Here is a 27,237-nt window from a genome sequence, read left to right as displayed (position 1 = left end):
GAGGTAATAGGGTGGTGAGATTGACAATGAGGTTTGAGAAAGAGACCAGCTGCTCTGACAACTGTTTGGTTCTACTCCAAGCAATGTTGCTCGCGGGTAGATACAGGAACACACGGAGGGGCCAATGACAGTTTTTCTGGGCTGGTTATGGGCACCTAGAGTGAATGGCTCCAGCTCAAAGGCCTACAGCGCTACCCAGGCACCACTCTTCCCTTTCCCGCCTGCCTGGCTCCGCCCCTTACTTCCCACCCCTCGTGGTCCCTCCCCTCCTCCCTATTCCCGGTTGGAGCCCTCCCCACCGCTGCCACCGGATGGCGGTTCCCAGCTGCTGCTGGCTCCTTTCTCGGCGACCGACAGGAGCGGGAGGGCGCAGGCGCGGCTTGCGGCTCTCCTAGCGCTTAGGAGCGGAGCGGGACTCTTGGTGAGTGCGGCTGCAGTGCGGAACTCCTCCGAGAGAACGTGGCTGCAGCCCGAGAGGGGCTGGGGTGTGGATGGAAGACTTTGACCCGGTTGAGAGAAACTCGTGCTGCTGTGTCGGTGGCGGCGCTGCCTGAGGTTTCTTGGTTCCGGTCGCGTGGGCTGAGGAGTGAGCTGTGGCGGGACGCGCGGGGCAAGGTGTGTAGGGAGCGGCTGAATTAGAAGAAGGAAGAAGGGAGTGGACAAGCTGGAAGTCCACACTTGGGCTTGGCCAGGCCGGGAGGGGGAGGTTTGCTTGAGGGTCCCGGAGGGTGGCCTTGCTTCAAGCTTAGTCGCCACAGCTTGGTGCTCCTGAGCAATGTTCCAACTTACTCTCTACCCTCACTCTGCTTTCTCGGGGTACAGAGTTGCCAGGAATGTTTCCTATCGCTGGTGAGAGGGTTTGGGAGAGGTGGGCTATCCGGCCTAGGCTGTTGCAATAGAGGGTGTGGTGTTCCTATGACTTTCCTTTGCTCGGGAATGTGACCCTCTTCTGATGCATTGTGCCTGGACATTTTTAACAAAGGCTATAACTGTTTTGTTGGCAGTGGCTGGTGACAGAGGGTGGCGCGCGCGCGTCCATGCTTGAGAAGTCAGTCACATTGCCGCCCTAGGGGGTGGGGAATCTATGAGGGCCTAGAGTTGGAGGAATGGAGAGACTTTGGAACTTTCCTGCTGAGGCTTTTTTTTCTTTTTCTTGGTCTGTTGATTGTGAGTAAAAATATCCCCCATAGGAATGTGACTGTATATTGGTGTGTGTTCGTGATCTGACTGCAGCCATTTTGTGTGTGTGTGTGTGTGTGTGTGATACACATTTTTAAGAGTTCCATCGGGAGAAAAACAGCTAATGGAATTTGAGAAGAAATACGTGAATGTGACTGAAGAGGTGGAGTGGCAAAGTTTTGAGCTAGACGAATCCCTTTTGATAGTTACAATATAAGGCCAGACTTTGAAAAACTTGAAGTTGTACAAACCAGTAACTGAATTTTTTTTTTTTTAGCTAAACTAGTGCTCATTGTTTCAAGGAAGAGTGTATTCTAAGGGTATGGTGCGGCTGGAAACATGGCAGTCTGACTTTAGAAACTTTAACATTGATGCTAAGAATATAAAACATTAGAAAAAGTGTTCTGACATTCGATAAAGGCCTGTATGCTTTCGTTTTAATTTTTATGAACTTTTACAAAAGACGGAATATGTGGTCCCAAGCGCAGATGTTTATATTTTAACTCATTTATTTTAACTTAATACAACATAATAAACCTCCTACTCTTTTTCTTGATTGTGAATTCTATTTTATAAACATTTACTCTCAGATCTGAAATATGTTTAAACAGAATTTCCTCATGTCTTCTTATTATTTTATTTATTCATTTCTTTACTCCAATTATTCAAAGGGCTTTGGTGATGATACTATCCAACTAGTGAGGGGGATGCTAGGGATGCCTTTCGCCTTTTCCAAGAGCCCAGTGAACTCCTATCCACGCTTCCAGACTCATTCTTATTAACTTATTGCAAAAATTAGAATCTAATCATGCTTTATCTGTTTGATAGCTCTACCTTTATTTTTCTCTCTTGCTACCCAAATACCAACCTTGCACGTGGTGAGTGCCCAATAAACTTATTAGTTGCAAGCTATTAAATGTTACTAGAAAGATAAGTCATTCTTAATGGAGTTCATGGAGTAAGAGAAGAAATTTTGAACTTTTATTTGATGTTTAAGCAACTTTTTTGAGTGAGAACAAAGATACACTCATGTGTTAGTTGACAGTTTATCCTCATAAAAGAAGTGTAAAAAATCTGTAGAAAAAAGGAAAATGAGTATAAAAATGCACTCTTTAAAAGAGACCTAAGCTAGTGAATAGTCAGTGTGTATACTGGAATGTGTAATTTGTCGTTTGCAGAAAGACATGAATAAGGCGCTGTTTGAATTTAGGAAATACTAAAAATTAACAGAGCTCACTAGGTATAATTTGTAAAGGATAACACATTAATACAGAAAACTGAAACCTAAATTATATTGTACTCCTGAGTCTTAAGATGGTTTGAGCTTTAGCTAATGAAATTTTTGTGAACTATATTCTTGATCAGCTTGGTCTGACTATTTATGCTATCTTGTCTCTGACAGCTCTCTTAACTAAAACAGTATTACTGACCTTCCAGTTACCTCTGCTCAGTCTCATCAGTCCTGTCCCCAACTTTCATCTCCTGAATGGATTTACCCATTGCCAAGAGGATCCTTAGCAAATATTGACTTTATTAAATAATGAATTTATTCCATTGTTTAAAAATGACTCAAGATTTGGCAACTTGATTGATCCAGAGTCTATGTCTGAAAAGCAGAGAACCTGTCCTAGTCATTACTAACCCGTTTTTCTTCCCTTACTTAACTTCTCTGTCCACTTAAATATAAAATTGTTTTTTCAATGTAACTTTAAAAATGATCACCCTGCCAAAAACAATGCTTCAAGAGTTTGATACTTATGAATAAAGTTTGAGATGCAGAAAGGCTGAGTACTCCATGAATATTTTTTTTAAATTCTACGTATTTTCTGATTCGTGCACACATTTATTGAAGAAAATGATACCAAACCATTTTGATTATTTTACACTTTTCTCCCTTGAATTTTTCTTATTCAGATTTCCTCCTTGTGTTTTGGTGTTTCCCTGTCTTTAGATAAACAACAGAGTGTGCTTAAAGCTAGGGTTGTCATATCACGTGAGGGTGGAAAGGACACAAGCAAGAGAAGATACTTGTATTTAATAACCAAAGAAACTTTCCTTTTTTAGCTGGTGATGGTTATGTCAGGTGCAGAGGATTGACTTAATTATATTCTTCAGTTGGTGGAATATTATCATTCTTAGGACTAGAACGACATTGCAGGTACTTGGAATAAAGGTTTTTTAATTTGGTTTATGCATAGGATTCTACCTATAGGAAGTGCTTTCAACTAACAACCAAAGAGAGTTGAAAAGCCTGTTAGAGCACAGGCGTGACTGAAGGTGTAAAGCTTGAAGATATTAATGGAGCAGGGAACAGAAGACAGTGGGATTAGGGACATAGAGAGAAGTGAAAAGAATGAATTAAAACGTTAAGTTTAAAGGCAGAGAGGGTGAAGCTGATGGTATTCTCTTTGCATGTTTTATTAAATGTTTTATTAAATGTTTTATTTAATAATAAATAAATAATTTTTTAATAATAAATAAATAAATGTTTTATCTATTAATTAATTAAATGTTTTATTTAATAATAAATAAATGTTTTATTTATAAAATGTTTTATTAAATGTTTTATTTCTCAGTGAATCTATTTAAGATTCTTACTTAGTATCCAGCTAGAATTTGTAGGTGTATCTTAGTAGAAAACTCAAGGAATAAGTCAAATCATTATAAGTATAGAGGTTATTAATTTTTTAATCAAGAAGTACTATTTTTAGAGAAATTTTATGTTAACAGGGAAATTAGTAGGAAATAGAGTTCTCATATGCCTCCTCTATTTCCTGCACTATAGGATAACCTGTACCACAGTGGTACCATTGTTTCAACTGATAAACTTGACGCTGACACATCATTATCACCTAAGATATATTGTTCACATAGACCTTTCTCTTTCGGTTAAACATTCTATAGGTTTGGACAAAAGTGTAATGATTGCATTCCCGTTTGTCATATCACACAGATAGTTTGACTGACCTACAAATCTCCTTTGCTTCATCTTTGACTGCCAGCCACCAAACCATGACACAGAGACTTAGCATTAATTATGAATGCTTGGCCGTAACTTAGGCTTGTTTCTAGCTAGCTTTTTTTTTTAACTTAGATTAACACATTTTTATTAATCTATGTGCTTTCCCGAATATCGTTTACCTAATCTACATACTTTCCATCTTGCTTTTCTGATTTCTCCATGTCTAGCTAGCACTGCTGGTTGGCTGCCCCCCAATTGGCAGTTCTCTAGTGGGCTGGCTGGCTTCCCTTTTCTCTCAGCCCACCAGCCACCCCATTCCTCCTCTGCCAAGCTATTGACCATTCAGCTTTTTATTAGACCAGTCAGGTGCCTTAGGCAAGCAAGGTGACACACCTTTAATAATTAAACACACCTTTAATAATTAAACAAATGCAGTACATCTTTACATAGTTAAACAAATATTCTCTCCCACAACACATATGCTTATCACTTACTCTCTCTAATCTCTAGTAATTATTGATCCTTCCACTACGTCAATATTTTCACCTTGTGCAAAACACTGTATACTTGGGATCATACATTATGTGGGTTCCCCCATTCCTTTCATTTAGTAATGCACATTTCAATTTCCTGCATGTCTTCCCATGGTTTGATAACTTATTCTCTTAAGGGCAATAACACCTCACCTGGGTATGTCACAGTTTGTCTATTTACCTCCTAAAATCTTTGTTCTAAGTTTTAGCAATAGTAAATAAAGCTAGTGTAAATATCAATATTCTATAACCTTTTGCCTCTTCCCACACTATAACTTTACAACTCCTTTGAGTAAATGCCAAGGAATGTGAGTGCTGTATTCTATGTTAAGAATAAGTTTGGTTTTGCTAGAAACTGACAGCATACACAGTGACTGTACTATATTTTCAATTGCACTGGTAACAAACGAGAGGCCCATTCTGCATCAACAGCATTAACAGTAGTGTCAGTATTCTCTATTTTGGTTATTTTACTGTATGTATAATGCTATTCCATTGTTGCTTTAAATTGAGCTTCCCTAAAAACATAATGCTGAGCATCTTTTCATATGTTTATTTTCCATCTGTGTTTCTTCTTTCACTGAGGGACTGAGGGGTTGTCTCTATAGATCCTTTAACCTTTTTGTTTTGTTTTTCATGACACGGTTTCTCTGTAGCATTGGAGCCTGTTCTGGAACTAGCTCTTGTAGACTAGGTTGGCCTCGAACTCACAGAGAACCACTTGCCTCTGCCTCCTGAATACTGGGATTAAAGGTGTACTCCCCTACCTCCTGCCCCTTTCGCCATTTTTAAACCAAGTACCTCTATTTTTGGCCTGATAGTCTTTTATCTAGTAATTTGCAAGTATATTTTCTTTTTATTTTCCTGACAGTGTCTTTTGTAGAGCATAAGGTTTATGTTTTAATGAAGCCCAGTTTACTAATTGTTTCTTTTATAGGTCATCATCATACCTGAAGTCATCTAGGTTACCTTTTGTTATCGTCTAGGAGTTTTAATGTTTTATATTTTACACATAACACAGTGGCCCATTTTAAGTTAGCAATGCATTTAAAAATTAATTGCTCTGTGTGTGAAGTCTGCATATAGCCTTTTTTTATCTATTCCTCAAGTTGACCCCAGGACTTCATGTATGTTAGGCAAACACTCTAACAACTGAACTTCATATATCAACTCTATATTTGTTTTGTTTGAGACAGGATCTCATTGTAAAAACCTGACTGTCCTGGAACATTTTTGTAGACTAAGCTGGCCTCAAGCTCACAGAGTTTGCCTGCCTCTGCCTCCTGATTTATGGAACTTAAGAGGTATAACCACATGCATAGCCTGTATGTCTATATTCATTTTTGTTTTTGCATGCTGATATCTATTTCTGTAAGCATTAAATGAAAGACTTATGTTTTCTTCATTATGTTTTCTTTTGTCCTTTTTCAAAGACAAGTTGGCTGCATTAATATGTATCCCTTTATGAGAACTTATTCTATTACATTGACTATTATTTTGCAAATATCACATTGTTTTTTACTATTTAGTCTTATAGTAAGTCTTTGTGGGGGTTAATTTTATTTTACTGAAATTTCATACAATATATTCTGGTCATGGTTTCCCTTTCCCCATCTCCTTCCATTTGATGATATTTAGAATCACCATGGAAACAATCTCTGGGCACATGTGTGACATATTGCCCTGATTAAGTTAACTGACATAGGAACAATCAACATAAATGTGGATCATACAATTTCATGAGCTGTGGTCCCTGACTGAATAAATAAAAAGAAAGTGAGCTGAGCACAGGCATTCATCACTGTCTTTTCTTTCTGCTGTGGACACAATTTGAACAGCTGTTTCCCGCTGTTGCCATTGTTCCTTCCTGCCATGCTGCATAATATCACCTGGAATTGTAATAAGAAATAAATTCTTCCTTAAGTTCCTCTTGTCAGGTATTTTGTCACAGCAATGAGACAAGTAATTAATACAGTCTGGAAATTGATAGTAATGTTCCACTGCTTTTATTCTTTTCTAGTATTGAATTGGCTATTCCATAACTTTTGCCTTTCAATATAAATTTCAGAACCAATTTTTATAGGCATAAAATAAGTTGTTTAACGTTTCTTTGGGGGAAAGGGTCTTTGTATCCTTGATTCCAGGAATACTTTACTTTTGTTGGTCTTATTTATTTCATCAGGGTTTTCATAATAGACATTTTATATAAATGTTATTAGATTGTTAACTAATTAATATCAAAGGTAAGCCAAGATAAATTGTGATGTGTTTTAAGCTTCAATTTGTGATTGTTCATTGCTGATAATATAGAAAAAACATTGAATTTTGTTTCTTAACCTTATATCATGAAATCTAGCTGTACTAGTTCTAGGAACTGTTATGTCAATTCTTTGATATTTTCTACTGCGACACCCATGTTATATGCAAACAAAAACAGTTTTGGTTCTTGGTTCTAACTGTATTTAACAGTTATTCCCTTTCCTTCAGTAATTCCACTTGGTAGAATTTCCAGTATGATGTAAAAAGGAGTGGTAAAAGGAGACATGTTTGCCTTGTTTCTGAATTAGAGGGAGTGCTTCCCGTTTCAAACCATTAAATATGATGTTATTAGTAATTTTTAAGGAACAGATTGTTTTTGTGAAGTTAAGGAAATCCCCTTTTGTACTGATTAATCTTGACTTTTAACTTGATTGGATTGAAAGATGTCCAGAAGATAAAACACATTTCTGGGTGTGACCTTGGGGAATTTTCAGAGAGAAGTAATTGAAGAAATTGAAACTCACCTCAAATATGAGGAACACCAGCATAAATAAGACTCAGATGGAATAAATTAAAAGGAGAGAGCTGTTAGAACAAGCACATATTCTCTGTTTACTGGCTCATATGCGTTGAAGGGCTTTCTTCTACTGTGCCTTCCTGCCATGATATTTCACCTCATTACAGATCCAGAAATATGAACATAGCCAATTCCCAACTGAAATTTCTGAAAATGTGAGCTTTGACTTTATTCCTTCAGGTATTTGCCACAGTGATGGAAAAGAAAACATCTAGCACAAAAACTAAGTGCCAGTGAAATTGTTGCTGTGCTGGCTGACATGACTGTCGTTAAGATGGTTTTAGAACATGTGTGTCGTAAATATTTGGGGAGAAATAGAAATGAGGGTTAAGAAAAGCCCCAGAATTTTATAACCAGAGCCAAATGGGTGATTTGGCTAGAACCTTAGCTCAGAATACTCACAGGGAAGTGGACAGGAAAAACTGCTCATGATATTTCAGATGGAAATGAGCATTCCATTGGTAATTGGACAAGAGATTATTCATGTTTCATATGTGTCAAATAACTTTTCTACATTTTGCTTCTGCCTTAAAACTTCATGAGAGGTTAAATTTGAAAGTGTTAGACTAATTAGCATGGTAGAAGGTATTTCTACACAGTGAAACATTCATTCTGCAATATGGGCTTTCCTTGCTGCTTTTAGAGAGATTTATGTTGAGAACTGAAAACAAGTTAAGAAAAAATAATTGAAAACTTGAAGTTTTCGCAAAAGTTACGGCGTGTAGCTTTCATAAAACTGGAGCCAAGAGAGGGATAACTGTTAAAGAGACTATGCTTAATAAAAACAAGTCAACTAGGGGTCAGAGAGGTGGCTCAGTGCTGATTATTCTGAAATCACATATCCAGCTCTAAGAAAGAAGAAATAAGGGGATTGCTTAGGCTTCCACTCTTCAACAGGAAAACAGCCTCAGTTCAGGAAGAGACCCCTGCCTTAAAAGAAAAGGACACTCAAACATGCAAATACATATGCAGACACAGTCATACAGACTCTCCTAATACATAAACAAACAAATAATTCTATAAACAAGCCAACGGCTTGGAACAAGACAATAGGAAAGATGGATTAAGTGTGTCTCAGGCACTGCCCTCATCACTTATCACAGGGTCAAGGGTATAAAGAGCTAACTGATTTTAAAGACTTTACTTTGAGACTAGATCACTGGTTACTTTTCTTATTTGGGGCTGCAGAGATTAGCAATTAAGAGCACTTACTGCTCTTGAAAACAACCTGAGTTCAGTTCCTTAAACAGAGGACATGGTGTTGAGAACATCAGTCACAGTTTGAAAAAACAAATAAAATTTGTTTTCTGTATGCCTTTAGGTTGTTGTGATATTTGTTTTCATTTTTAAATTTTTCTTTATTTTCCCCCAGCATAATATTCCTATTGATTATTTGGGGATTTCATATAATACACACCATCACACTGGCTCCCTATTCCTTCCTCCTCCAAAAGCAAAAAATACACAAAGTCCAATTTGTGTTGCCCATATATTCAATGGAACATGCTCAATCACCCAGTAGCTAGCCATGAGTTATCAATTAAAAATAATTAAGTCCTTCCCTACCCCCTCCCCCAAAACCATCAACTGTGATAAACCACACTTCAGCTTCTTTATTTATTATATAATTTTTAATTGATTCTTTGGGAATTTCATATCAGGCATCCCAGTCTCACTCATCTCCCAGTTCCTCTGTATCCACCCATCTCCCTTGCAGCATCCTCCACCCCCAAGAAAACATAAAAAGAAATAATAAAAATAAAAAAATAGGAATATTAATTAAAAACAAAAACAAATAAAAAAAACACGCTTGCTATTCTATCTTTCCCACGTCTCTGTCACCTCTACATTCGTCTTAGTGATGTTGGGAGCTGTGGTGTATTGTGCAGCATACTCTTTTGACCAAACAGCTTTACTTGCAAATTGTGTAGTGTGTTGATCAGGTTCAAAGCCTCTGGCCTCTGCTACACCATCAATGCTGGACCCTCACCGAAACTCCTCTGGGATATCTTGCTGACAAACCACCATATTGATTTCCAAAGTGGCTGTACACGTTTGCCCTCCCACTAGCATGGAAGAGTTTTCCCTTGTCCCACATCCTTCGCAGCATAAGTTATTATCAGTGGTTTTGATCTTGGCCATTTTGACAGGTGGAAGGTGGAATCTCAGAGTCATTTTGATTTGCATTTCCCAGATGGTTAAGGATAATGTACAGTTTTTTTTAAAGTGTTTCTCAGCCATTTGAGATTCTTCTTTTGAGAGTTTTCCGGTTAGGTCTGTACCCCATTTTTAAATTGGATTAGTTGATATTTTGATGCCTAGTTTCTTGAGTTTTTATATATTCTTGTAATCAGCCCTCTGTCAGATGTGGGGTTGGTGAAGTTCTTTTCCCATTCTGTAGTCTGTGTTTTGTCCTAGTGACAATGCCCTTTGTCTTACAGAAGCTTTTTAGTTTAGACGTCCCATTTATTAATTGTCGATCTCAGTATCTGTGCTACTGGTGTTATATACAGGAAGTAGTTTCCTATGCCAATCCATTCAAGACTACTTCCCAATTTCTCTTCTATCAGGTTCAGTCTAACTAGATTTATGTTGAGGTCTTTGATCCACTTGTACTTGAGTTTTTTGCAGGGTGATAGATATGGATTTATTTCTGTTCTTCTATATGCTGACATTAGTTATGGTAACACCATTTGTTGAAGATTCTTTCTTTTCTCCATTGTATAGTTCTGGCTTTTTGTCAAAGCTCTAATGTCCATAGGTGTGTGGATTTATGTCTGGTCTTAGGTTTGATTCCATTGAACAATGCATCTATTTTTATGCCAATACCTAATGCTGTTTTTATTACTGTCATTCTGTAATAGAGCTTGAGATAAGGCATGGTACTACCTCTGGCAGTTCTTTTATTGTACAGGATTGCGTAAGCTATCCTGGGTTTTTTGTTTTCCCACATGATGTTGAGTACTTTTCTTTCAAGATCTATAAAGATTTGTATTGTAATTTTGATGGGTATTTCATGGAATCTGTAGATTGATTTTGGTAAGATGGCCTTTTTACTATGTTAATCCTACTGATCCATGAGCATAGGAGATCTTTCAATATTCTGATATCTTTTCCTATTTTTTTCTTCAAATACTTGAAGTTCTTGTCATACAGGTCACTTGCTTGATTAGAGATACACCAAAATATTTTATATTGTTGTGGCTATTATCAAGGGTGTTGCTTCCCTGATTTCTTTTCTGCCCATTTCTCAATCGCATATGAGAGGCCTACTGGTTTTTGAAAATTAATCTTGTATCCAGCCATTTCACTAAAGGTGTTTTTCAGCTGTAAGAGTTCCCTGGTATAATTTTTGTGGTTGCTTTTCTGTAGTAACATGTCATCTGTTAGTTTGGACCAGGGTTTGTCTATTTTGCTGGGTTTCTCAAAGAACCAACTCTGTTCCATTGATTCTTTGCATTGTTTTGTTTATTTCTATTTTGATTATTTCCTGTCTTCTATTGCACTTGAGTGTATTTTCTTCTTTTTGTTCTAGAGCTTTCAGGTGTGCTGTTAAGTCACTAGTGTGAAATTTTTCCAACTTTTTTATGTAGGCATTTACTGCTTTCATTGTGTCCTATTAGCTTGGGTATGATGCACGGTCATTTTCATTGAAATCTAGGAAGTCTTTATGCTTTTTTCTTTTTTAATTTATTGTGATTTATTTAACTTTATGTGCATTGGTGTGAAGTTGTCAGAGCCACTGGAACAGGAGTTACATACAGTTGTGAGCTGCCATGTGGGTGCTGGGAATTGAACCTGGGATCTCTGGAAGAGAAGTTAGTGCTCTTAACCGCTGAGCCATCTCTCCATCTTTCTTGACCTAGGGGAAATTCAGTTGCGAGTTGTTCAGTTTCCATGAGTTTGTGGGCTTTCTGTGGTTTGTGTTGTTGTTGAACTCCAACTTTAATCTATGATGATCTTATAAGATACAGGCTGTTATTTCAATTTTTTTGTATCTCTTAATATTTGCTTTGTGATCAAGTTTGTGTTCCATGAGATGCTGAGAAGAAGGTATATTATTTGCTGTTTGGATGAAACATTCTGTAGATATCTATTTGGTCCATTTGAGTCATGACATCTGTTCCATTTGTCTCTTTAGGTTCTGTCTGGGCAACCCGATCATTGGGAAGAGTGTGGTGTTGAAGTTCTCCACTATTAATGTGTGGAGTTTGACATATTGATTTAAGCTTTAATAATGTTTCTTTTTACAAATGTGGGTGCCCTACTGTTTGCTGCATTTGATGTTCAGAACTGAGACATCATCTTGGTGGATTTTTTTCTTTGATGAATATGAAATGTCCTTTTTCATTTATTTTTATTAATTTTGGTCTAAAGTCTTATTTTCTCAGATGTAAGTATAGCTACACCAGCTTGATTCTTTGGTCCATCCGATTGAAAAATGGTTTTCCAACCATTGCTCTGAGTTGATGTGTGTCTTTAATGTCAAGGTGTTTTTTTTTTTTTAGGATAGAATGTTTATTAAAACATTTAGCATATGTTCCTTGCTTAATATTGTTTATGCTGGTTGTAATTCTTTTTTTTCTCATTTTTTGTATTAAAAATTTCCATCTCCTCCCCTCCTCCTCCCCCTTCCCTCCACTCCCTTCCACCCATACCCCAACTCCACCCCTCTCCAAGCCAAAGAGCCATCAGGGTTCCCTTCACTATGTTAAGTCCAAGGTCCTTCCAGCTCCCCCTAAGTCCAGGAAGGTGAGCAACCAAATTGACAAGGCTCACAGTGAGCCCATCCATGCTGTAGAGTTTATGCTCATCGCCATTGTTCTTGGTTTATCAGTACTCCTCCACCGTCAGCCACATTCAGAGAGTCCGGTTTGGTCCCCTGTTCCATCAGTCCCATTCCAACTGGACTTGGTGGTCTCCCGTTAGATATGTCCCACCGTCTCAAAGGGTAAACACACTCCTCATGGCCCTGACTTCCTTGCTCATGATCTCCCTCCTTTTGCTCCTCATCAGGACCTTGGGAGCTCAGTCCCGTGCTCCTATGTGGGGCTCTGTCATTTTCTCCATCCAATGCCAGGTGAAGGTTCTATGGTGATATGCAAGATATTCATGAGTATGGCAATAGGATCTAGACATAGCTGGCACCCTCTCCTCAGCTGCCCAAGGAACTAGCTGGGGGCATCTTCCTGGACACCTGGGAACCCCTCTAGAGTCAAGTCTCTGCCAACCCTAGAATGGCTCCCTTAATTAAGATATATAATTCCTTGTTCCCATATCCACCCTTCCTATATCCCAACCATCCTATTCCCCCAAGCTCTTCCAATCCTCCACTTCACACTTTTCTCTCCCCATCCCCCCATCCCACCCCACCCCCAAGTTCCCATTTTTTGTCTGGCAATCTTGTCTACTTCCAATATCCAAGAGGATAACTATATGTTTTTCTTTGGATTCACCTTCTTATATAGCTTCTCTAGGATTTTTTATGAATTATAGGCTCGATGTCCTTTATTTATGGCTAGAAACCACTTATGAGTGAGTACATCCCATATTCATCTTTTTGGGCCTGGGTTACCTCACTCAGGATGGTGTTTTCTATTTCCATCCATTTGCATGCAAAATTCAAGATGTCATTGTTTTTTTACCGCCGAGTAGTACTCTAATATGTATATATTCCACACTTTCTTCATCCATTCTTCCACTGAAGGGCATCTAGGTTGTTTCCAGGATCTGGCTATTACAAATAATGCTGCTATAAACATAGTTGAACAAACGCTTTTGTAATATGATTGGGCATCTCTTGGGTAAATTCCCAACAGTGGGATTGCTGGGTCCTGGGGTAGGTTGATCCCAAATTTCCTGAGAAACCTCCACACTGCTTTCCAAAGTGGTTGCACAAGTTTGCATTCCCATCAGCAATGGATGAGTGTACCCCTTACTCCACATCCTCTCCAGCAAAGGCTATCATTGGTGTTTTTGATTTTAGCCATTCTAAGAGGTGTAAGATGGTATCTCAGCGTTGTTTTGATTTTCATTTCCCTGATTGCTAAGGAGGTTGAGCATGCCCTTAAGTGTCTTTTGACCATTCGAACTTCTTCTGTTGAGAATTCTCTGTTTAGTTCAGTGCCCCATATTTTAATTGGGTTAATTAGCATTTTAAAGTCCAGTCTCTTGAGTTCCTTATATATTTTCGAGATCAGACCTTTGTCTGTTGCAGGGTTGGTGAAGATCTTTTCCCAGTCAGTAGGCTGCCTTTGTGTCTTAGTGACAATGTCCTTTGCTTTACAGAAGCTGCTCAACTTCAGGAGGTCCCATTTATTCAATGTTGCCCTTAAAGTCTGTGCTGCTGTGGCTATACGTAGGAAGCGGTCTCCTGTGCCCAAATGTTGTAGAGTACTTCCCACTTTCTCCTCTAAAAGGTTCAGTGTGTTCAGATTGGTATTGAGGTCTTTAATCCATTTGGACTTGAGTTTTGTGCATGGTGATAGACACGGATCTACTTTCATTCTTCTACAGGTTGACATCCAGTTATGCCAGCACCATTTGTTGAAGATGCTTTCTTTCTTCCATTGTGTGCTTTTAGCTCCTTTATCAAAAATCAGGTGTTCATAGGTTTGTGGGTTAAGTTCCGGGTCTTCTATTTGATTCCATTGGTCGACTTCTCTATTTTTATGCCAATACCAAGCTGTTTTCAATACTGTAGCTCTGCAATAGAGTTTAAAGTCAGGGATGGTAATGCCTCCAGAAGTTCCTTTATTGTATAAGATTGTTTTGGCTATCCTGGGTTTCTTGTTCTTCCATATAAAGTTGATTATTTTCCTCTCAAGATCTGTGAAGAATTTTGATGGGATCTTTAAGGGGATTGCATTAAATCTATAGATTGCCTTTGGTAGTATTGCCATTTTTACTATGTTGATCCTCCCAATCCAAGAGCAAGGGAGATCCTTCCATTTTCTGGTATCCTCTTCAATTTCTTTCTTCAAAGACTTAAAGTTCTTGTCAAATAGGTCTTTCCCTTCCTTGGTTAGAGTTACTCCAAGATATTTTATGCTATTTGTGGCTATCGTGAAAGGTGACGCTTCTCTGATTTCTTTCTCTGCTTCCTTATCCTTTGTATATAGGAGGGCAACTGATTTTTTGGAGTTGATCTTGTATCCCGCCACGATACTAAAGGAGTTTATCAGCTGTAGGAGTTCTTTGGTGGAGTTTTTCGGGTCGCTTATGTACACTATCATATCATCTGCAAATAACGAAAGTTTAACTTCTTCCTTTCCAATTCGAATCCCCTTGATCCCCTTGTGTTGTCTTATTGCTATTGCTAGAACTTCAAGCACTATATTGAAGAGATAAGGAGAGAGTGGACAGCCTTGTCGTGTTCCTGAATTTAGTGGGATGGCCTTGAGTTTCTCTCCATTTAATTTGATGTTAGCTGTCGGCTTGCTGTAAATAGCCTTTATTATATTTAGGAATGACCCCTGTATCTCTTATCTCTCCAATACCTTTATCATAAAGGGGCGTTGAATTTTGACAAATGCTTTTTCAGCATCTAATGAGATGATCATATGGTTTTTATCCTTTAGTTCATTTATATGATGGATTACATTGATAGATTTTCGTATGTTGAACCAGCCCTGCATCTCTGGGATGAAGCCTACTTGATCATAGTGGATAATTTTTCTAATGTGTTCTTGGATTCTGTTTGCCAGTATTTTATTGAGAATTTTTGCATCGATGTTCATAAGTGAGATTGGCCTGTAATTCTCTTTCTTGGTTGAGTCTTTGTGTGGTTTAGGTATCCGGGTAATTGTAGCTTCATAAAAGGAATTTGGCAATGACTGTTCTGTTTCTATATTATGAAATACCTTAAGGAGTATAGGTATTAGGTCTTCTTGGAAGTTCTGGTAGTATTCTGCATTGAACCCATCAAGTCCTGGGCTCTTTTTGGTAGGGAGGTTTCTGATAACAGTTTCTAATTCTTCGCGACTGACAGGACTATTAAGATTGCTCACCTGGTCCTGTTTTAACTTTGGTATATGGTACTTCTCTAAAAAAGTGTCCATTTCTTTTACATTTTCCAATTTTGTGGCATGCAGGCTTTTGTAGTAAGATCTAATGATTCTCTGAATTTCCTCTGTGTCTGTGGTTATGACCCCTTTTTCATTTCTGATTTATTAATTTGTGGGTTCTCTCTCTGCCGTTTGATTAGTTTGGCTAGGGGTTTGTCAATCTTGCTGATTTTCTCCAAGAACCAGCTTTTTGTTTCATTGATTCTTTGGATTGTTTTCTGTGTTTCTATTTTGTTGATTTCTGCCCTCAGTTTGATAATTTCCAGTCTTCTACTCCTCCTAGGTGAGTCTGCTTCTTTTCTTTTCTAAAGCTTTCAGGTGTGCTGTTAAGTCTCCAATGTGTGCTTTCTCCGTTTTTTTAAGTGGGCACTTAGTGCTATGAATTTTCCTCTTAGCACTGCTTTCATAGTGTCCCATAGGTTTGAGTATGTTTTGTCTTTATTTTCATTAAATTCAAGGAAGACTTTAATTTCTTTCTTTATTTCTTCCTTGACCCAGGTTTGGTTCAGTACTTGACTGTTCAGTTTCCATGAGTTTGTAGGCTTTCTGGGGGTAGCATTGTTGTTGAATTCTAATTTTAATCCATGGTGATCCGATAAGATGCAGGTGGTTACTAATATGTTTTTGTAACTGTGGAAGGTTGCTTTGTTACCGAGTATGTGGTCAATTTTCAAAAAGGTTACATGAGCTGCAGAGAAGAAGGTATATTCTTTCCTGTTTGGGTGGAATGTTCTATAGATGTCTGTTAAGTCCATTTGGTTCATTACCTCTATTAAGTCTCTTAATTCTCTGTTAGGTTTCTGTCGGATTGACCTGTCCATTGGTGAAAGAGGAGTGTTGAAGTCTCCCACTCTCAGTGTGTTTGTTTTGATTGCTGCCTTGAGTTCTAGTAATGTTTCTTTTACATAAGTGGGTGCTTTTGTATTAGGGGCATATATAATCAGGACTGAGATTTCATTCTGAAGGATTTTTCCTGTAATGAGTATAAAGTGTCCCTTTCCATCTCTTCTGATTGATTTTAGTTTGAAGTCAACTTTGTTAGAAATTAGTATGGCCCCACCTGCTTGTTTCTTAGGTCCATTTGCTTGATAAACCTTTTCCCAACCCTTTACTCTGAGTAGATGTCTGTCTTTGTGGTTGAGGTGTGTTTCTTGTAAACAGCAGAATGTTGGATCCTGTTTTCGTATCCAATCTCTTAGCCTGTGCCTTTTTATAGGTGAATTGAGTCCATTGATATTAAGTGATATTAATGACCAGTGGATATTAACTCCGGTTGTCATTTTTTATTTGGTAGTAGAGATTGTGTGTTTCCTTTCTTTGAGATGTGCTGGTGAAGGGTCGCTAGATGTCTGAGTTATTTTGGGCAATGCTGGTCTGCTTTGTTTGTGAATTTCCTTCTATTATTTTCTGTAAGGCTGGATTTGTGGCTATGTATTGTTTAAATTTGTTTTTATCGTGGAATATTTTGTTTTCTCCATTTATTGTGAATGAAAGCTTGGCTGGGTATAGTAATCTGGGCTTGCATCCATGGTCTCTTAGTTTCTGCAAAATATCTATCCAGGACCTTCTGGCTTTCATGGTTTCCATAGAGAATTCAGGTGTTAGTCTGATAGGTTTACCTTTATATGTTACTTGACCTTTTTCCTTTGCAGCTCTTAATATTCTTTCTTTATTCTGTATGTTTTTTGTTTTGATTATAATATGGCGAGGGGATGATTTTTTTTTTGATCCAGTCTATTTGGTGTTCTGTAAGCTTCTTGAACCTTAATAGGAATATCTTTCTTTAGGTTTGGGAAGTTTTCTTCTATAATTTTATTAAATATATTTTTCTGGACCATTGAGCTGTAATTCTTCTCCTTCTTCTCTAAGCCTATTATTCTTAGGTTTGGTCTTTTTATTGTGTCCCAGATTTCCTGAATGTTTTGTGATGAGAATTTGTTGGATTTGCTGTTTTATTTGATCAGTGCGTTTATTTTCTCTATGGTATCTTCAGAATCTGAGATTCTTTCTTCTATCTCTTGTATTCTGTTGGTTATGCTTGTTTCTGTAGTCTCTGTTCGTTTACATAGATTTTCCATATCCGGCTGGCCCTTGGGTTTGTTTTCTTCCTTGCCTCCATATCAGTTTTCAAATCTTGCACTGTTTCCATTATCTGTTTGATTGTTTTTTCTTGGTTTCCTAGGATATCATTTACGGATTTACTCACTTCTTCAAACTTTTTGTTATTCTTCTTGTCCATTTCCTTAAGGGAGTTTTTTACCTCATGTTTAAGGGACTCCATTACTTTCATAAAGTCATTTTTTTCTACTTCTTGATTATGGTGTTCAAGTCCTCTTGTTATAAGTTCGCTGGGTTCTGATGCTTTCATGTTGTTTTTCAGATTGTTGGAGGAATTCTTGCATTGGTGCCTGCCCATTTCTTCCTCTGAATAATCCCCTTTGGGTCTTCTTTTAGAAGTTCAGTTCACCCCAATGAGTTCAATTCACTCACCCCAATGAATGATGGATATTCTGGTAGACAGTCAGGTTTCCTTGCTGGCCAAGCAGCTCTTTGACAAAGGGCCTACCTTGCTGCAGGCAGGCTATTGGAGCAGGGGACCTTCCACTGCACTCAATTCCTGGTCCAGGCGCCCAAACTGGCTGGGCTTTGGGATTTTTTGGCCCCAAAGACAGGAGGATGAAGGGGGGGGGGAGAGGGTTCTGGGTGCAAGCTGGGAAGGGGACAGGAAGAGAGAGGCAGTATCCAGGGATAATAACCCCTGCAGGAAGAGCAGGAAGTGAGGCGGGGGTTGGGGAATGTAGGTGGTCCCTCTCCAGGCAGCTGCTGTGGTTCAGGGACTAACTCACCCCAATGAATGATGGATCCTTTGGCAGACAGTCAGGTCTCCTTGCAGGCCAAGCAGCTCAAAGACAAAGGGCCTACCTTGCTGCAGGCAGGCTAGTGAAACAGCGGACCTCCCACCGGCCTGGGTGCACTCAATTCCATGTCCAGGCGCCCCTCAAGGTGTGTTTTGTATGTAGCAGATGTATGGATCCATTTTTTTTATTCATTCTGTTAACTGTTTTTTTTTTAATTTAACGAATTGAGTCCATTCATATTGAGAAATAATAATGATTGGTGATTGTTAATTTCCATTATTTTGTTGTTGTTGTTTTTGATGGCGGTAGTGGTGGTAGTGGTGTGAATGTATGTAGTTTCCTTTTGGTGTGAGATTATATATTGCCTGTTTTTTTGTTGGTGTAGCTAACTTCCCTGGGTTGGAGTCCTTATAGTAGCTTCGGTAGAGCTGGGTTTATGGATAGATATTGATTAAATTTGACTTTATCATGAAATATCTTGTTTTCTTCTTCTATGGTGATTGAAAATTTTGCTGGTATAGCTTGGCTGGCATCTGTTGTCTCTTAAGTCTGCAGCATATCTGGCTTTTAGGGTCTCCAGTGAGATATTGAGTATAATTCCAATAGGTCTACCTTTATATGTTACTTTCTCATTTTGCTTTGCAGCTTTTAATATGTTTTCTTTATTCTGTATGTTTATTGTTTGATTATTATGTGCCAAGGGGACTTTTTTTTCTTTTGGTGTTCTGTAAGTTTATTTGGTGTTCTTGTACCTTTATAGGTATGTCTTTCTTAAAGGTTGGGAAAATTATCTCCTGTAATTTTGTTGAATATATTTTCTGGGTCTTTGAATTGGGATTCTTCTTCTATTCCTGTTATTCTTTTATTTGATCTTTTCATAGTGTCCCAGATTTCCTTGATGTTTTATTTTCAGGAATTTTTAGATGTAACATTTTCTTTGACTGATGAATCTATTCCTATATCGTATCTTCAGTTCCTGAAATTCTCTCGTCTATCTCCTGTATTCTGTTGTTGATGCTTAGATCTGTAGTTCCTGTCTGCTTGCCCAGGTTTTGTATTTCCAGAATTTCTTTAGTTTGTGTTTTCTTTATTACTTCTATTTCCATTTTTCAGATATTGAATAAACAGCTTTATATTTTTTTTGTCAACTTTTTTTTTCTTGGTTTTCTTGACATTCTTTAAGAGATTTATTGATTTCCTCCAATTTTTGGCTGTTTTTTTTTTCATTTATTTTTTTATTTCCTCTTTAGGGACCTCTATCATCTTCACAAAGTTATTTTAGTGTCTTTTTCTTGTGGTTCAACTGTGTTGGAATGTTCAGGTGTTGCTGTAATAGGGTAGCTTGGTTCTGGTAGTGACATACTGCCCTTTTTGGTTTTGATTGTGTTCTTACAGTGCCATTTAAGCATTTTGATTTGGGGTGATTAAGGTCTAGGTGTTGATTCCTGTGTTTGTCTTTTTTGAATGAGTATTTTGTTCCTTGGTTTCTGTTTCCTCTTAGATCTTCTGAGCAGATTCGGGTGACTGATGAGTCTTCAGGTCCAGTAGGGGTTCTCTGCTGGGGTTTGGGGGGTCTCATGTCCCTTGATCTATAAACTGTAAATGAACCATCCCAATATATTTTCTTTTTCTAAGAGCTGCCTGGCGTGATGGTGCACACCTTTAATCCCAGTACTTGGGAGGCAGAGGCAGGTGGTTCTCTGTGAGTTCCAGGCCAGCCTGGTCTACAAAGCAAGTTCCCAGACAGGCAGGGCTGTTAGAGAAACCTTGTCTCAAAAATCCACAGACACACACAGGCGCACACAGACACAGACACACACACACACACACACACACACACACACACACACACACAGAGAGAGAGAGAGAGAGAGAGAGAGAGAGAGAGAGAGAGAGAGAGAGAGAGAGAGAGCGAGAGCGAGCGAGCATGGTTGTGGCATCTCTTCACAGCAATAAAAATTCTGAGACACTACTATAGTCTCTTAAACTTTCATTGATGTTTTATGCCAACAGAAAACTCACACATACTATGTGGATTTTCATTTTCATTGCCAATTTCTTTCCTAGGTGGACAGTAGCTGAAGGCTGTTTTATGAATTATTTTTACTGTTACTTTCAGTTCTTAATAGAGGGCCTGCGCAGGAACAACACTGTATAGTTAACTTTTACCTGTTATCCTAGGTCTCACCAAGGATTTTCTCTCTTGTGGTATAGTTGTTGAACTTTAACTGATATATATTTTTTAATCTTGTTAAATTACTACAAAGACATGTGGTTTTTCTTCTCTTTTTAAAATTTATCATATTGTGGTTGAAATGTATTTGCTTAAAGCAGTATATGAATTTACTTCCCAAAAGCTTTAATTAAATCAGCTATCTCTGTATAATGTTGGCCATGGAGTCTTTTGCATGTAGTCTGTTACACTGAATTTTGTAAGGGCACTATATTATTCAAAAGCTGTTTAATATATCTCTTTATACACTACTATTGAAAGCTACGAATTATATTGATGGCCAAAAGTTAATTCACTATTAGTTTTCTTTTTTCTTTTTATTGATTTTTATTGAGCTCTACATTTTTCTCTGATCCCCGTCCTGCTTCTCCTCTCTCCCCTTCAGCCCTTCCCAAGGTCCCCATGTTCCCAATGTTAAGGTCTTTGATTCATTTGGACTTGAATTTTGTGCATGGTGATAGATATGAGTCTATTTTCATTCTTCTACATGTTGATATCCAGTTATGCCAGCACCATTTGTTAAATATGCTTTCTTTTTTCCATTTGATATTTTTTGCTTCTTTGTCAAAAATTAGGTGTTTGAAGGTGTGTGGATTAATATCCGGGTCTTCTATTCCTTTCCATTGGTCCTCCTGTCTGTTCTTTTGCCAATACTAGCCTCTTTTCAGTACTGTAGCTCTGTAGTAGAGTTGAAAGCAAAGTATTCTTATCCTAGCGTTATCTCTAGGAAAAAAGATTCACAAAAATTATTTTCTAAATTTTACATTTAAAAATGTTTCTGTAATGGTTTGCATGTAAACAGCTCCCGTAGGTTCATGTGTTTCAATATTTGGTCCCAAGTTGATGGAAATGTTTGTTGAATGAAGTGTGTCAATAGGGGTGGTCTTTAATGTTTCAGTACTCCCCATTCATTCCCAGTGTGCCCCTCTTTCTCTGCTTCCTGATTGTGGATCAGGATCTGAGCTCTTTGCTGATGCTCTAGTACCATACCTGCCTGCCCATTGCCATATTATCTGCCAAAATGGTAATGGTATCCCTCTAGAAATGTCAACCCAGAATAAGCCTTTCCTTTAAGTTGCCTTGGTCATGGTGTTTTTATTACAATAGAAAATGTAATCCACTGTTAATATTGCATTATGTTCTTTTAAAACATAGTCATTTGGACTTTAAATTTTCTTCTAAGCACTATTAATTGCACGTTAAGATTCTGATGTAGTTTCATTACCATATAATTTCAAATTCTCATCTCATTTCTATTTTCTCTCAGAGAGAGACAGAGAAAGAGAGATGGAGATAATTACTACTACTTTTGAAATAGGTCCTATCTAGTTTTCGTTTTGTAACAGTCTGGTCTTTATAAATGAGATTCAGTGTTTAGTCAGAGATATCAGTAGTTAGAGATTAAGGTTTTATTCTTTTATCTTTTGAATGACCATGGTTCTTTGAATCCTTTTTTTTTGTTTTTCTAAGGCCAGGCTGCTGAGTCTTTTCTTTTGTGCTTGCTTCTGCTATGCTTATTTTGTCTGTTACAATTCCCATGCTAAAAGACATGCCATCTCCCTTCCAACAAGCAAGTGTACACCATAAACCTGTGTCAACCTACTTCTCAGCACATACTGGTGAATTCACTATGGCAGTTCTAGCCTCAGTTTGCAATTATTTTATTACACATCTATCTTCTAGGAACTTAATCTAAGGTTCTATAGAGATCTTGGTAGACAAAATATTGCAGACTCTCCCTGACTCTTATTCCTTCTAGTCCCATACTTTTCAGTATTTTCCAACATGATTTTTGTGATTCTGTGCACCTGAAAAATGAGTTTGCCCATGTGCCCTGCTGCTTTCGTCATATGCACTATGCATATGGTGTTGAAAATCCAAGGTTACGAGCTTCATGTGTCTTCCATCCCTCCTAGAAATGATGAGTTCCTTCTCAGATTTTGTATTCCTCTGTCCTCTACCTTAAGTTCATTTATATATTTTTTAAAGATTTTATTTATTTATTATGTATACAACATTCTGCCTCCATGTATGCCCGCATGCCAGAAGAGAGCACCAGATATCATTACAGATGGTTGTGAGCCACCATGTGGTTGCTGGGAATTGAACTCAGGTCCTCTGGAAGAATAGTCAGTGCTCTTAACCGCTGAGCCATCTCTCCAGCCTAAGTTCATTTATATTTTTATTATATTTGGGTTATTAGGTTTTATAATTCCTTTTTGTTTGTATGTGGGGTCCTATAGATGTGGGTATCCTGAAGGGATTCACAATGGAAATATTTGAGGCCCATTTCCCCCTTAGGATAGAAAGGCAATCTAAACCAAAGGAAACACTTACACCTCTGCTTTATTGAGTCATCTTTTCAAGTGTTTAAGCTTTTTGTTTTTATACAACAATGGGTGAGTATGATAGTTTTTTAGTGTTAAGAATAACCCTTTGGAGGCTAGGAGAACCCTATAGAATCCCACCTCTCTAAAATTTAGTGGATTTGTAAATACTTTTCAGGCTCTAAAGATTTCTTTTTAAAATAAAAAGAAAGCTGTTTACAGCTGTTTTTAGCCAAATGCTTGCTTTTTAGAAATTGCATCTATTATAAGACCTACTGAGTAATTGCTTATTCAATGAACTTGCTGTAATAAATTGCTCATCATTAGTAAATTAGTTAAGGGTGAACATTACAGAAAAATAATTAAGTTTTCTTGTAGTCATGTATCTAAACAGACATGTTAAATCCATGTTAAGTGAACATTAGCCTATCATTATGTGCTTATATATTGCTATGTAAATGAGCTGTTTTGGGAAAATCCCTGTAATGATGTTTTGTACTTCTGCCTAACTCATTTATTGGAAGACTTTAGGGAATAGTAAGCTAGGTAATTAAATAAAGTTCATTTGGTAGTTTCTGCCTCATAGACAAAGGGCAAAGTAAATGAGATTATTTACAGGGATACCTTAAAGATGTTTAAAGAAATTAGGAGACTTGAGAAAATTATCACAGACTTAAAAGTGTAAAACAGCAAATAAGGAAAGGATTTTATTTATGAGTTGGGGGTTAACATATTCATTAAAATTTATTAAATTTCCACTTGAATTTGGGCTCATTACCTATCTCATTAATACATGTGTAGGAGATGAATTCTTGATATTGTGGTAAAATCAAGGTCTTAGTGTAGGTACTCTTCAGTATTGCATGGGAATGATGTCAAATTACACTTGTTGACCTTTCATTAAAGTTAAGCATTTAACATTGACTTGTTAGGGTGATTGTTTTAAGGCCATGCAAGTATAAGACTGTTTTCTGATATTCACTCAAGTATTTAGCCTCATAAATCAGAAAGTGCCTTCAGTTCTTTGCCCTCGGCCTGCACTTAGTGGCATAGGTGGACTGGGGAATTCTGAAAATATTGGGCCATTTCTCGGTTCCTTAAGTAATCATCTGGCAGTTGTCTCTTGTGATCCATAGCTACATATCAGCTTATAAGCAGCTTCCTTTTTCCTCAGGTATCATGAGTTGAAATCAAGCATTCTAAGCTACTCTCAGGCATTTATTGTATCAGTGAACACTTAAAATGTGAAAAATAATATAAGACTAGAATAACAAAGGACATAAGGCTAAAGAATGTTTATAAGGAACGTTCATGTATGTTGCCAATGGTATACTCAGCCCCCCATATGATTAAAAAAGATTCATTTGTAATTTAATGGAGTGTTTTGATTCTTCTGAGGATCCACTTGCATTTATGTTGATTCTCTATAAAAAACCCATTAATTACTCCTTTGCCTTACTCTTACAGCTCTATGATAGATGAATACTTCAATTAAACTAGAAGTAAGAACCTATGCTTCAAGAAGCTTGACTCCTAATTCAATATTTGTGTCCAGATAGAGAGAAAGTCTTTTAGAATTAACAATATAACATGTTAGGACGTCATTTTATGATGAAGTTTAGCAAATGCTTGGTCAAAGAGAAAATTCTCAAATTTTTAGTAGATACATTGGTATGTAGGAGGAGCATTTCCTAAGACTGACTTTTCTTGGTAGTAAATGTTGTAGCTAGCCATTTTAGAGGCAGTTTCCAAGGAAGTGAACAGATGGTGAGGTAACTTTCTAAAGTTCTTGGACCAGTTAGTCTCTAAAGACTTTGAACTTTGAAGCTGTGAATTACACAATAGTCTGATTTGGTCTCCTGGGATCTTTGCCAGAGATCATAATTGCATTGAGAATTTTTAATGATCACAAATGACATCATGATACTTTCCCCTTTATTCTGGAAGTGAGTTGATTACTACATGGAAAGGAGTAAAATAGATTTTAGTCAGAAGACTTGGAAGATCAGACTTCAGGTCAGATGCAACAACATATCTGATACAATTATGTAGTCACTGAGTTGTGTCTGGTTGGTTTGGTGAAGTAACCTTGGCTCTGTCCATTAGCATATCCACAATATGGGGCAAGTTTTATATTCATTTTTGTAATAATTGAGCCCTGGTACAATAGTTGGCTGTGGTAAATTCTTTTTAATTTTTTTTCATAAAGATAAGAAATTACCTTTCATTACAATGTTCTAGGCTTCCAGTCTTTTTTTAGCATGGGAATAGAGGTGGGAGTATTGGGCAGAAGACAGAATAATGTGTTCTTTCCCTTTTGCTTCTGGCATGCAAGTTTTTGTTTTTATAATCTTTTTGAGATGTAGATAACCTTGTTGTTCTTTTCAGTGTCCTTTTATAGAATATAAGATGTGTTTGTTGCATCTTTAATGTGTATCTGTCTTTCTCATGCAAGTAGAGAGCTTAATCATTGTTAATTTGTTCATTATTTTTGCAGTCACCTCTTTTGAAAACAGGAAATGCAATCAATAGAGCCTTAGGTAGGTATGTAGCTATTTCATAGAGTAGGTTTGGAAATGCATAGTTCAGAATGAATGTCTTCAAGGATGTACTTTTCTATTGTTCTAGTCTGGCAATCATAGCATAAGGCTTTCTCATTGCTGTAATTGTTCAAATGACTCTATTCCATGCAAGAAGAAAGATAGCAAGTTGAAGGAGGGTGTGCCAGAATAATATTATCTTACAGAGAAGACTTTTTAAACATCACTTTTGGTCAAAATTGGGTTACATGAAAATCTGAAAAATTTTCCAGCCTTTATACTATAGAAAGGAAAGGGGAAAAGGGATTGTAAAGACCATGTGTTGAGAATAAACAAGTGCAATGATTGCTCCTTACTACTTAAAATTCCATGACACATGTACAGTCAATTATGTTACACATATATTATATTTTTAGAAAGACATACCATGTTAAATCTCAAGCACATCTTTTTATTATTCCTTGAAATTCTTTCCATTCATTGTTTTGTTTTTATTATACAGAGTTATGCAAACCATACTTTGACCATACCTCCGTACTTTATTACCATCCTTTTCACCCCTTATACCTACATTAGACCCCCTTTTCTAAGTTTCATTTTTATGCTCATGTCATTAATATACATATGATTTTATGTATCTGTAATCCATAAATAAGGGAAAACATGATATTTTGTCTTTTTGAGACTAACTCAGTTGACTTAATATAATTATCTCTAGTTGTGTTTCTGTTAATTCTTTTTCAAATAGTATAACTTCTTTCTTCTTTATGGCTAAAAAATTCCATTGTGTGTATAAACTATAGTTTTAAGTCCAGTCCTTTGTTGTTGGGTTCCATGACTTAGTTGTTATGAATAGTGCTACAATAAACATTGATGTGCAAGTGTCCCCATGATTTGTTGAATTAGAGTCCTTTTGAATAAATACTAAAAAAACAGTACAAGTGAGTCATATTGCAAGTCTATTTTTAGTTTTTGAGGAACTTTTCATACATTTTTTAATAACAGCTGAGCTGATTCACCTTCCTTCCACCAGAGTATAAGGATATACTTTTATCCTCACCAACATTTGTTATTATTTTTTTTCTTGTTGGCTACTATTTGAACAGGGGTGGCATCTCAGTGTGGTTTTTATTACAGACATCTGCTACTTGATAGAGATGCCAAAAACATATTTTGGAGAAAAGACAGCTTCTTCAATAAATGGTACTTGCAAATAGATCATCCACATGTAGAATAATGGAAGTAGATCCCTGTTTTACACTCTGTATGAAAACCATTTCCAAATGGATCAAACACCTTAATGTAAGATGAGAACTCTTAAACTGATAGAGGAAAAATAGTTCAGTATATTAGCATAGGCAAGCAATTCTGAATAGAACTCTAGTCATTTATGAAATAGTGCCAATGATTGACATAAATGTGCTTTAACAAAATTTTTAAAACTCTTCATAGCAAGGAAATCAGTTAATTTATCAAGTGAAAAGACAGCCTACATAGAGAGAAAATTTTGCTAGATACATATTTGATGTAGGATTAATATATAGACTGTATGGCTGAGAGGTTAAGAACACTGACTGTTCTTCCAGCGTGGTTCTAAGTTCAATACTCAGCAACCTTGTGGTGGCTTACAACCATCTGTAATGAGATCTCATGCCCTTTTCTGGTGTACAGTTACACATGCAGGCAGAACACTGTATGCATGA

The 27,237-nt window shown here is 37.2% G+C and overlaps 1 protein-coding gene across 2 annotated transcripts in view; it reads left to right on the top strand.

The window, feature by feature from the left end:
- The first annotated feature begins 297 nt into the window (after nucleotides 1–297).
- Prrg1 (proline rich and Gla domain 1) overlaps nucleotides 298–27,237 on the top strand; it is a 125,181-nt gene continuing 98,241 nt past the window's right edge. The window contains exon 1 of one of the 2 annotated variants that reach the window (XM_038317088.1): nucleotides 298–421. The gene's annotated coding sequence lies outside the window, so the exon portion shown is untranslated. Of the gene's footprint in view, nucleotides 422–501; nucleotides 616–27,237 lie in introns of those variants that run through there. The other variant, XM_038317089.1, reaches the window with a different exon arrangement.

This window comes from Arvicola amphibius, chromosome X (assembly GCF_903992535.2).
Source record: "Arvicola amphibius chromosome X, mArvAmp1.2, whole genome shotgun sequence".
Lineage (NCBI taxonomy): Eukaryota > Metazoa > Chordata > Mammalia > Rodentia > Cricetidae > Arvicola > Arvicola amphibius.
The sequence above is the reverse complement of the archived record's forward strand: the minus strand, read 5'-3'. Positions and strand labels throughout refer to the sequence as shown.